At 37.0% G+C, this 12,977-nt stretch overlaps 1 long non-coding RNA gene across 3 annotated transcripts; it reads left to right on the top strand.

The window, feature by feature from the left end:
• Positions 1 to 4,753: 4,753 nt before the first annotated feature.
• On the top strand, positions 4,754 to 8,058 carry LOC145804322 (uncharacterized). 3 transcript variants are annotated; one of them, XR_014345962.1, is made up of 3 exons: positions 4,754 to 4,788; positions 5,846 to 5,884; positions 7,771 to 8,058. It is a non-coding gene; the product is annotated as an uncharacterized LOC145804322 (long non-coding RNA). The 3 variants fall into 3 exon arrangements; XR_014345961.1 differs by lacking the exon at positions 4,754 to 4,788 and having other exon boundaries at positions 5,647 to 5,884; XR_014345960.1 differs by lacking the exons at positions 4,754 to 4,788; positions 5,846 to 5,884 and adding an exon at positions 6,043 to 6,866.
• The last annotated feature ends 4,919 nt before the right edge of the window (positions 8,059 to 12,977 follow it).

Below are 12,977 nucleotides of genomic sequence, written 5' to 3'. Positions count from 1 at the left end.
ACCCTCTTGCATGATGGCAGATATGTAATTATGGTGTTTACTTGCCATTTCTCATGAATTAGGGTTTAAACAACAGGACACTTATTCGGACCCTCTTGCATGATGGCAGACATGTAATTTTGGTGTTTACTGGCCATTTCTCATGCATTAGGGTTTAGACACCCAGCACTTCTTTGGACCCCCTTGCATGATGGCAGATTTGTAATTATGTTGTTACTTGCCATTTCTCATGCACTAGGGTGTCGACACCCAGCACTTATCCGGACCCTCTTGCATGATGGCAGATATGTAGTTATGGTGTTACTTGCCATTTCTCATGCATTAGGGTTTCGACACCCAGCACTTATTCGGACCCTCTTGCATGATGGCAGATATGTAATTATGGTGTTTACTTGCCATTTCTCATGAATTAGGGTTTAAACAATAGGACACCTATTCGGACCTTCTTGCATGATGGCAGATGAGTAATTATGCTGTTTACTTGCCATTTCTCATGCATTAGGGTTTAGACTCCCAGCACTTCTTCGGACCCCCTTGCATTATGGCAGATAGGTAATTATGGTGTTTAGTTGGCATTTCTCATGCATTAGGGTTTAGACACCCAACACTTATTCGGACCCTCTTGCATGATCGCAAATACGTAATTATGGTGTTTACTTGCCATTTCCCATGCATTAGAGCTTAAACACTCAGATACTTATTCAGACCCTCTTACGTGATGGCAAATATGTAATTGTGGTGTTTACTTGCCATTTCTCATGCATTAGGGTTCGAACACTCGGACACTTATTCCGACCGTCTTGCATGAGGGCAGATATGTAATTACGGTGTTACTTGGCATTTCTCATACATTAGGGTTCCAACACTCGGACACTTATTCGGACCCTCTTGCATGATGGTAGATATGCAATTATGGTGTTACTTGCCATTTCTCATGCATTAGGGTTTAGACACCCAGCACTTATTCGGACCCTCTTGCATGATGGCAGATATGTAATTATGGTGTTTACTTGCCATTTCTCATGCATTAGGGTTCGAACACTCGGACACTTATTCGGACCCTCTTGCATGACGGCAGATATGTATTTATGGTGTTTACTTGCCATTTCTCATGCATTTGGGTTTAAAAACTCGAACACCTATTCGGACCCTCTTGCATGATGGGAGATATGTAATTATGGTGTTCATTTGCCATTTCTCAGGCATTAGGGTTTAGACACCCAGCCCTTCATCGGACCCCCTTGCATGATGGCCGATATGTAATTATGTTGTTTACTTGGCATTTCTCATAGATTAGGGTTCCAACACTCGGACACTTATTCGGACCCTCTTGCATGATGGCAGATATGTAATTATGTTGTCACTTGCCATTTCCCATGCATTAGGGTTTAGACACCCAGCACTTATTCGGACACTCTTGAATGATGGCAGAAATGTAATTACGGTGTTTAGTTGCCATTTCTCAAGTATTAGGGTTTAAACAATAGGACACTTATTCGGACCCTCTTGCATGATGGCAGATATGTAATTATGTTGTTTACTTGCCATTCCTCATGCATTAGGGTTCGAATACTCGGACACTTATTCGGACCCGCTTGCATGACTGCAGATATGTAATTATGGTGTTTACTTGCCATTTCTCATGCATTAGGGTTTAAACACTCGGACACTTATTCAGACCCTCTTGCATGAAGGCTGATATGTAATTATGGTGTTACTTGCCATTTCTCATGCATTGGGGTTTAGACACCAAGCACTTATTCGGACCCTCTTGCATGATGGTAGATGCGTAATTGTGGTGTTTAGTTGCCGTTTCTCATGCATTACGGTTTAAACACTCGGACACTTATTCAGGCCCTCTTACATTATGTCACATATGTAATTGCGGTGTTTACTTGCTATTTCGCAAGCATTAGGGTTCGAACACTCGGACACTTATTCAGACCCTCTTGCATTATTGTAGATATTTAATTATGGTGTTTACTTGCCATTTCAAATGCATTAGGGTTTAAACACTCGGACGCTTATTTAGACCCTTTTGCATTATGGCAGACATCTAATTACGGTGTTTACTTGCCATTTCACATGCATTAGGGTTTAGACACTCAGCAATTATGCGGACCATCTTGCATGATGGCAGATATGTAATTATGGTGTTTACTTACCATTTCTCATGCATTCGGATTTAAACACTCGGAAACTTATTCGGACCCTCTCGCATGACGGCAGATATGTAATTATGGTGTTTCCTTAGTATTTTTCATGCTTTAGGATTTAGACACCCAGCACTTATTCAGACCCTATTGCGTGATTGCAGATATAAAATTATGATGTTTACTTGCCATTTCTCATACATTAGGGTTCAAACACTCAGACATTTTTCGGACCCTCTTGCATGATGGCAGATATGTAATTATGGTGTTTACTTGCCATTTCTCATGCATTAGGGTTTAGACACCCAGCACTTCTTCGGAACCCTTTGCCTGATGGCAGATATGTAATTATGGTGTTTAGTTGGCATTTCTCATGCATTAGGGTTTAGACACCCAGCACTTATCTGGACCCTCTTGCATGATGGCAGATATGTAATTATGGTGTTACTTGCCATTTCTCATGCATTAGGGTTTCGACACCCAGCACTTATTCGGACCCTCTTGCATGATGGCAGATATGTAATTATGGTCTTTAGTTGCCATTTCTCATGTATTAGGGTTTAAACAATAGGACACTTATTCGGACCCTCTTGCATGATGGCAGATATGTAATTATGGTCTTTACTTGCCATTTCTCATGTATTAGGGTTTAAACAATAGGGCACTTATTCGGACCCTCTTGGATGGTAGCGGACATGTAATTATGGTGTTTACTGGCCATTTCTCATGCACTAGGGTTTGGACACCCAGCACTTCTTCGGACCCCCTTGCATGACGGCAGATATGTAATTATGGTGTTTAGTTGGCATTTCTCATGCATTAGGGTTTGGACACCCAGCACTTATTCGGACCCTCTTGTATGATGGCAGATATGTAATTATGATGTTACTTGCCATTTCTCATGCATTAGGGTTTCGACACCCAGAACTTATTCAGACCCTCTTGCATGATGGCAGATATGTAATTAGGGTGTTTACTTTCCATTTCTCATGTATTAGGGTTTAAACAATAGGACACTTATTCGGACCATCTTGCATGACGGCAGATAAGTAAGTATGCTGTTACTTGCCATTTCTCATGCATTAGGGTTTAGACACCCAGCACTTCTTCGGACCCCTTTGCATGATGGCAGATATGTATTTAAGGTGTTTAGTTGGCATTTCTCATGCTTTGGGGTTTACACACCCAGCACTTATTCGGACCCTCTTGCATGATGGGAGATATGTAATTAAGGTGTTTAGTTAGCATTTCTCATGCATTGGGGTTTAGACACCCAGCACTTATTCGGACCCTCTTGCAAGATGGCAGATATGTAATTATGGTGTTTACTTGCCAATTCTCATGCTTTAGGATTTCAACAATCGGACACTGATTCGGACCCTTTTGCATGATGGCGGATATGTAATTATGGTGTTTACTTGCCATTTCTCATGCATTAGGGTTTAGACACCCAGCACTTCTTCGGAACCCTTTGCATGATGGCAGATATGTAATTATGGTGTTTGGTTGGCATTTCTCATGCATTAGGGTTTAGACACCCAGCACTTATCCGGACCCCCTTGCATGATGGCAGATATGTAATTATGGTGTTACTTGCCATTTCTCATGCATTAGGGTTTCGACACCCAGCACTTATTCGGACCCTCTTGCATGATGGCAGATATGTAATTATGGTCTTTACTTGCCATTTCTCATGTATTAGGGTTTAAACAATAGGACACTTATTCGGACCCTCTTGCATGGTAGCAGACATGTAATTATGGTGTTTACTGGCCATTTCTCATGCACTATGGTTTGGACACCCAGCACTTCTTCGGACCCCCTTGCATGACGGCAGATATGTAATTATGGTGTTTAGTGTGCATTTCTCATGCATTAGTGTTTGGACACCCAGCACTTATTCGGACCCTCTTGTATGATGGCAGATATGTAATTATGATGTTACTTGCCATTTCTCATGGATTAGGGTTTCGACACCCAGCACTTATTCAGACCCTCTTGCATGATGGCAGATATGTAATTAGGGTGTTTACTTTCCATTTCTCATGTATTAGGGTTTAAACAATAGGACACTTATTCGGACCATCTTGCATGACGGCAGATAAGTAAGTATGATGTTTACTTGCCATTTCTCATGCATTAGGGTTTAGACACCCAGCACTTCTTCGGACCCCTTTGCATGATGGCAGATATGTATTTAAGGTGTTTAGTTGGCATTTCTCATGCTTTGGGGTTTACACACCCAGCACTTATTCGGACCCTCTTGCATGATGGGAGATATGTAATTAAGGTGTTTAGTTGGCATTTCTCATGCATTGGGGTTTAGACACCCAGCACTTATTCGGACCCTCTTGCATGATGGCAGATATGTAATTATGGTGTTTACTTGCCATTTCTCATGCTTTAGGATTTCAACAATCGGACACTGATTCGGACCCTTTTGCATGATGGCGGATATGTAATTATGGTGTTTACTTGCCATTTCTCATGCATTTGGGTTCGAACACTCGGACACTTATTCGGACCCCCTTGTATGATGACAGATAAGTAATTACGGTTTTTTTACTTGCGATTTCCCATGGATTAGGGTTTAAACACTCGGACTGTAATAACCCGACCCTCGTCTATGATTCGGGTATACTTTCAGTTCCCTTATTCTGTATATTTATATGCTTATTGTGAAATTCCATGTGGAATTACGGTGAAGTAAGTAAATCCCCTATTTAAGTAAGTAAAGCAGAAATTGGAAGCCTTAGGGACTTAATTATCTGAAATTGAAGTTATATATGTGATCAACATAATTTTTAAGTAATATTAAATGCTTCTGTGAAATTTCAATTTGGGATGCTTAAACGATTGATTTTTGTCCTATTCAATTATTATACCATAATATATATATGTATACTCTAGTCATTGACTTGGATCCAAAAACACAAAACTATTTTCTAAGAGGGTTAGAAGAGGAGAATTAGGGAGAAAGAAGAAGGAGCTTCCAAGGAAGAAGATTGGGAAATTAAAGGGGTTACAAAGATTTTAAGGTAGGGTATGTGTAAATCATTCTTCTTGATTCCTCTCTTTGATAATTAAGTAGAAAATTCTTTATGTTATACAAGTTAGGGTTTATGTTATGGAACAAATATGTGGTGAATGATTAATTAGAATCATGTTTTTGAAGCTTGATTATGTAGCTAAATGATCATGTGTGTATATATAGCTATGTGCGAAAAGATAGGAATGTTATGAAGATAAGTTGTGTTTGTGAGTTAAGATCAAAAGTCCAAATTGTATGAAGATTGATCTATGTTATAGCTCCTATTTACATGATTTTCAACCATGTTTCATCAATTAAAAGAACCTATTTTGAGCCTTGAAAAATGTATCAAAAATTGGGTTTTTCTGCATTTTCGGACTGCTTTCTGCTGGAATCGCCGCACGTGCGGGGATCACTGCCACACGTGCGGAATCACTGCCGCACGTGCGGAATCACTGCCGCACGTGCAGGGCTCACAGCCGCACGTGCGGCCCATGCTGCAAAAATTTGTTTGCTCGGTTTTACGTGCTTAACCTTCTGGTATTTTTAGAATTTGTGTTTGATGTCCCTAAGATGCCCGTAAATTCATTCGAAGTAAACTAAAGCAGGAAAGGAATTAAGAAAGCAAAAGAACTAATGTCTAAGTTCTGTATGTGTACAGGGTACGTTCCAGGAGGGACAAGCACTCCACTATAGCACTGTGAGTAGTAGTACAAGAATGTACACTTTATATACTATTGACAATTATTGTCACTAATGCTCTGTTCTTTGTAAGTATTATTTAAACATTATGACAATTGGAAAGCAATGTGAGCTTATATGAAAGCTGAAAGATTTGCATACATCGGTATGATTTTGGAATCCTTATATTCCGTTAATGACGAATATTAGTCTTTGTTATTTATCAGCATAGTATGTTATTTCTTAAAGAATAAGTGGAACTTATGTTCATCCTTGAAGAATGAGGTTGTGTGAATTAAGATTATGTTATGAAGGGACCCAAGAACGTTTCGAATCTATGATAGGAATGTAAAGGTTTACCATTAGTATGCAACCCACATAAGAATATGAATCATTCTATTTTGTTAAGTGCATGAGAATGACGTGATATAACAAGAAAAGCTCTGTTTTCTATTAACTTAATGATTATTCATATATGTAGAAGTATTCACATCATCCTTAGCACAAGGCCCTTATCCAGGGATAATAATACCGTGGTTCAAATAATTAAGTTACAAGTTTACGTATGTTCTAAGTTTAAGTCTGTTATAAGTTTACGTACGCTCTAAGTCAAGAATGTTACAAGTTTATATATGTGTGACAAGTTCAAATATGCACAAGTTTAAGTAAGGTTACAAGTACAAGTATGTACAAGTTTAAATGTGTTACAAGTTTTCAAGTTTAAGTATGTGATAAGTTCATGTATGTTACAAGTCCAAGTATGTTATAAGTCCATGTATGTTATAAATTCAAGTATGTTACAAGTATACGCATGTTATAAGTTCAAGTATGTTACAAGTTTAAGTACGATACAAGCGTGAGTATGTTACAAGCTACGTTACATGCTTACATATGTACAAGTTCAAGTGTATTATAAGTTCACAATGTTGAGGAATTTCTTTATAGAACTAACAAGAATGCTTTTTATTGATTTGCCAGCGCTATTAAAAGGCTAAGTATAAGTAAGTATGAATTCTGATTTCTGTTAATGATTCAAATATAATACATATGTATGAATTTATTTCCGTTTATAGTATGACATTTATGTATGGTTTGGCCTGTAAGACCTGCTAATTATTGGTATGGAACAAAGTGCTACTTGGAACTAAGTGCTACATTGTGAGCCACCGCTAGAGTCCATGTGAGACACCTCTTGAGTCCATACATATGTGAAAATTATGAGGCTGAAAGCCATTCTGTGAAAGTTATGAGGCTCATGGCCATCTGTATAAGTTGTTATGAAATGAAACAAAGTGCTACACGGAACTAAGTGCTACGATGTGAGTTACCTCTAGAGTCCGTGTGAGACACCTCTTTGGTTCATATATGTATGTTCAAGGGCTTTAATGCCAATATGTTTCAAGGGCTTAATGCCATTCTGATAAAGGCTGTAATGCCAATCTGATAAGGGCTTATGCCATTCTAATATGAAACAAAGTGCTACACGGAACTAAGTGCTACAATGTGAGTCACCTCTAGAATTCGTGTGAGACACCTCTTGAGTTCATATATTTATACGTTCAAGGGCTGTAATGCCATTCTGATAAGGGCTTTATGCCATTCTGACAAGGGCTTCTTGCCATATGTACAAGGGCTATATGCCACCATGTTTAAGGGCTCCATGCCATATGTTCAAGGGCTACATGCCATTATGTTTAAAAGCTTAATGTTAATGTGTTCATGGGCTTAAAACCATTATGACTCGCGACTGGGGCCTAAGGCCATATAACATGAAAACAGGAACAGATTAACTACATGATCTTCGCATTTATTTATGCACTGTTATGTATTATGTTTAAATTGTGCATTTATATATCATACTATTCACTGAGCTTGGCTCACCCTATGTTATGTCTGTTTCTGTAGGTAACCAACCAAGTGGTCAGTCCTAAACCATGACGCTTGTCCTCTTTGGTCAACCTTTCCATGTCCAAGCCTAAGAGAAGCTGCTCTTGTTTTCATGAAGTTTTGACGAACTTTGGTTTTGCACTCTAGTTGTGGGCCTAAGGTTGAAATGTGTACAACACTTTCTTCCGAAATGTTTTGGTGTATGCCCAATTATAGAGCTGGGCTTGTGTATATGTGCGTATATATCCAATATTCAGATGTATGTTTTAGATTTTATTTGTCTGTTTAAAGTTTGTGATCCTGGCATGATAGTAGTAGCTCAATGGAGTTTGTTTCTATTGTCAAATTCTGATATTTAATGCTTCCGTTCAGGCCCCATATATTATATATATAACAGGTTAAGTGTCCGTTTCTGAAGTGGTCATGCCCAAACTTTTAGGGGCGGGTTTGGGGTGTGACAAGTGGTATCAGAGCACGAGTTTCCATCTCACACACGAATCCATTGAGCTTTAGGATGTCTAGAAAGATTTAGGCCTCATGCATAACATCCTTAGTGCATATGAAAGAAGATGATGGCAACGTTAAATGCAAGCTACTAACGCTAACGATTCTGATTTATGTCGATTGGACATTCTATGTGCATGTTGTGATTGTTGGTTGTGCAGAACATGGCAAGAACAAGGATAGAGATCCTACCTTCGTCTGGTTAAGCATAATGAAAAGGAACAATGGTCGGTAAGGCAATTTATATGCAAATGCTTAAGTAAGGTTTATGTTATCAGTTGTTATTTTCGGATTGATAGTTACCTATCCTCTGTTTAGATTAATTGCTTAAACATTAAACGTTAATAATGGTTAGACCTATGATTTTGAAAAGCTAGCGAATTAGGCATTCTGATAAGTTGTGTTTTGCATGATCGTTGAATTATGATAACTGTGATCGGCCTATGTATGCAGGATTCTCGAGGTTAATTGAATATAATTTTGTTTTTACCAATTGTTAAGATGTATAAGGAAATTGACTACTAATCTTGAACCGACTTGGTCAAACACCATGAACCATGATTTCGAAACGAGTTATAATCAAGATGATTTTGTAAGCTGGGAAATTATTGACAACTCCTGATCGGGAATCAAGGGAATTGTATAGATTCTGGATGGATGCGAATACTATAAACCTTGTTATGTTAATTGATTGTGGCTGATCTACAATTTCTGTATGATTATATGCGAACCCACTATAATTATAATGGTAAGTTGTGAATACGAAACCCTGTGGCTGATTTCGTGTCTTACGATAGGAAGAGAAAGAACCATGTGAAATGGGGGATACTACCCCGGTTAAGAGGAGACTAAATTAGTTTGTGATGTAACAAAAAGAGATGTTTATTAAAGAAAGATGTTACACCTTATGTTTACGATTAATCAGTTAAGCATGATTTTGGATTGATTTCTGATTTTGGTTTTGAGTGATTCTCTTTGTTCAAAATAATGGCTTTTATAGTTGTATTTATTATTCAGATTTAGACTTGTGATGACATGACTAAGTAACTATGATGGTAAGTCTGCATGAAAAGCTGTATGTTATTTGCTTAGGTAACACCGTAATTAGTTGATTTGGAATATGGTTCTTTTTGTGCTAATATATGTAGAAGTGGAATAGTATTTTTTTGACCTTGTCAAGAAATAGTAGATATAATTTTGAAGTAATGGAATGATATGACCGTGATGTGTTTTTGGAAAATGAGAAATACTAGAAATTAATAATGAAGCTAGTAACTGTGTACCTACACGACTGATTTGTGACTGCTAAGATAAAATGTATCTTGTCAATTGGACAGAATCTTGCTTAAGCGACTCTGAAGCCTGATTTAATTGTGCATACTCATATTTGAATCTAGCCATGTAATTGATTTCTTGTGTAACTTATATATGATCTTAAATAATGACTCGTCTCTGAGTGGCTTGTGATATGCACTTTGCTCAAGGAACTATGTAACTGAACAAGTTGAACATGGCCCTTCTAATGAAAATTTCATGACTTACTAATATTATTTTGATCTAGTTATGAATGTGATGAAGAACAATGTTTTTTTAATGGCAACTAAAATTAACGTATGTTATGGAGACACCTGAGGAGTATGCTTAAAGAAATGATATTTATTATGTTTCTGTATTCACAAAAATAAATTTGTATATTTTGGTTGGTATATGAGAAAGGATGCTAGGGGACTTATTGTCAAGATATAGAACTTGCCCACAGAAGATATTATGCCCTGAGTGTTCAGACTCTTGTGATTTTATCTTATTTGATGTATGAATACAACTAGAAGATGCTCATGATATTGAGAATTTTGAAATAACTGTGCTGAATATCTAATTAGCCTGTGAATTATATGGACTGAAGATTACATGAGCAGTCATAACAAAATTACATGATAAAGCAAGTTTGAGGGACCAAACTTATTTTAAGGGGGGGAGAGTGTAATAACCCGACCCTCGTCTATGATTCTGGTATACTTTCAGTTCCCTTATTCTGTATATTTATATGCTTATTGTGAAATTCCATGTGGAATTACGGTTAAGTAAGTAAATCCCCTATTTAAGTAAGTAAAGCAGAAATTGGAAGCCTTAGGGACTTAATTATCTGAAATTGAAGTTATATATGTGATCAACATAATTTTTAAGTAACATTAAATGTTTCTGTGAAATTTCAATTTGGGATGCTTAAACGATTGATTTTTGTCCTATTCAATTATTATACTATAATATATATATATGTATACTCTAGTCATTGACTTGGATCCAAAAACACAAAACTATTTTCTAAGAGGGTTAGAAGAGGAGAATTAGGGAGAAAGAAGAAGGAGCTTCCAAGGAAGAAGATTGGGAAATTAAAGGGGTTACAAAGATTTTAAGGTAGGGTATGTGTAATTCATTCTTCTTGATTCCTCTCTTTGAGAATTAAGTAGAAAATTCTTTATGTTATACAAGTTAGGGTTTATGTTATGGAACAAATATGTGGTGAATGATTAATTAGAATCATGTTTTTGAAGCTTGATTATGTAGCTAAATGATCATGTGTGTATATATAGCTATGTGCGAAAAGATAGGAATGTTATGAAGATAAGTTGTGTTTGTGAGTTAAGATCAAAAGTCCAAATTGTATGAAGATTGATCTATGTTATAGCTCCTATTTACATGATTTTGAACCATGTTTCATCAATTAAAAGAACCTATTTTGAGCCTTGAAAAATGTATCAAAAATTGGGTTTTTCTGCATTTTCGGACTGCTTTCTGCTGGAATCGCCGCACGTGCGGGGATCACTGCCGCACGTGCGGAAGGCCTGCCGCACGTGCGGGGCTCATAGCCGCACGTGCGGCCCATGCTGCAAAAATTTGTTTGCTCGGTTTTACGTGCTTAACCTTCTGGTATTTTTAGAATTTGTGTTTGATGTCCCTAAGATGCCCGTAAATTCATTCGAAGTAAACTAAAGCAGGAAAGGAATTAAGAAAGCAAAAGAACTAATGTCTAAGTTCTGTATGTGTATAGGGTACGTTCCAGGAGGGACAAGCACTCCGCCATAGCACTGTAAGTAGTAGTACAAGAATGTACACTTTATATACTATTGACAATTATTGTCACTAATGCTCTGTTCTTTGTAAGTATTATTTAAACATTATGACAATTGGAAAGCAATGTGAGCTTATATAAACGCTGAAAGATTTGCGTACGTCGATATGATTTTGGAATCCTTATATTCCGTTAATGACGAATATTAGTCTTTGTTATTTATCAGCATAGTATGTTATTTCTTAAAGAATAAGTGGAACTTATGTTCATCCTTGAAAAATGATGTTGTGTGAATTAAGATTATGTTATGAAGGGACCCAAGAACGTTTCGAATCTATGATAGGAATGTAAAGGTTTACCATTAGTATGCAACCCACATAAGAATATGAATCATTCTATTTTGTTAAGTGCATGAGAATGACGTGATATAACAAGAAAAGCTCTGTTTTCTATTAACTTAATGATTATTCATATATGTAGAAGTATTCACATCATCCTTAGCACAAGGCCCTTATCCAGGGATAATAATACCGTGGTTCAAATAATTAAGTTACAAGTTTACGTATGTTCTAAGTTTAAGTCTGTTATAAGTTTACGTACGCTCTAAGTCAAGAATGTTACAAGTTTATATATGTGTGACAAGTTCAAATATGCACAAGTTTAAGTAAGGTTACAAGTACAAGTATGTACAAGTTTAAATGTGTTACAAGTTTTCAAGTTTAAGTATGTGATAAGTTCATGTATGTTACAAGTCCAAGTATGTTATAAGTCCATGTATGTTATAAATTCAAGTATGTTACAAGTATATTACAAGTATACGCATGTTATAAGTTCAAGTATGTTACAAGTTTAAGCACGATACAAGCGTAAGTATGTTACAAGCTACGTTACATGCTTACATATGTACAAGTTCAAGTGTATTATACGTTCACAATGTTGAGGAATTTCTTTATAGAACTAACAAGAATGCTTTTTATTGATTTGCCAGCGCTATTAAAAGGCTAAGTATAAGTAAGTATGAATTCTGATTTCTGTTAATGATTCAAGTATAATACATATGTATGAATTTATTTCCGTTTATAGTATGACATTTATGTATGGTTTGGTCTGTAAGACCTGCTAATTATTGGTATGGAACAAAGTGCTACTTGGAACTAAGTGCTACATTGTGAGCCACCGCTAGAGTCCATGTGAGACACCTCTTGAGTCCATACATATGTGAAAATTATGAGGCTGAAAGCCATTCTGTGAAAGTTATGAGGCTCATGGCCATCTGTATAAGTTGTTATGAAATGAAACAAAGTGCTACACGGAACTAAGTGCTACGATGTGAGTTACCTCTAGAGTCCGTGTGAGACACCTCTTTGGTTCATATATGTATGTTCAAGGGCTTTAATGCCAATATGTTTCAAGGGCTTAATGCCATTCTGATAAAGGCTGTAATGCCAATCTGATAAGGGCTTATGCCATTCTAATATGAAACAAAGTGCTACACGGAACTAAGTGCTACAATGTGAGTCACCTCTAGAATCCGTGTGAGACACCTCTTGAGTTCATATATTTATATGTTCAAGGGTTGTAATGCCATTCTGATAAGGGCTTTATGCCATTCTGACAAGGGCTTCATGCCATATGTACAAGGGCTATATGC

This window comes from Camellia sinensis, chromosome 12 (assembly GCF_055761805.1).
Source record: "Camellia sinensis isolate YWXY chromosome 12, ASM5576180v1, whole genome shotgun sequence".
NCBI classification, from domain to species: Eukaryota; Viridiplantae; Streptophyta; class Magnoliopsida; order Ericales; family Theaceae; genus Camellia; species Camellia sinensis.
Note: the sequence above shows the minus strand (reverse complement) of the source record. Positions and strands in the feature narration are given on the sequence as shown.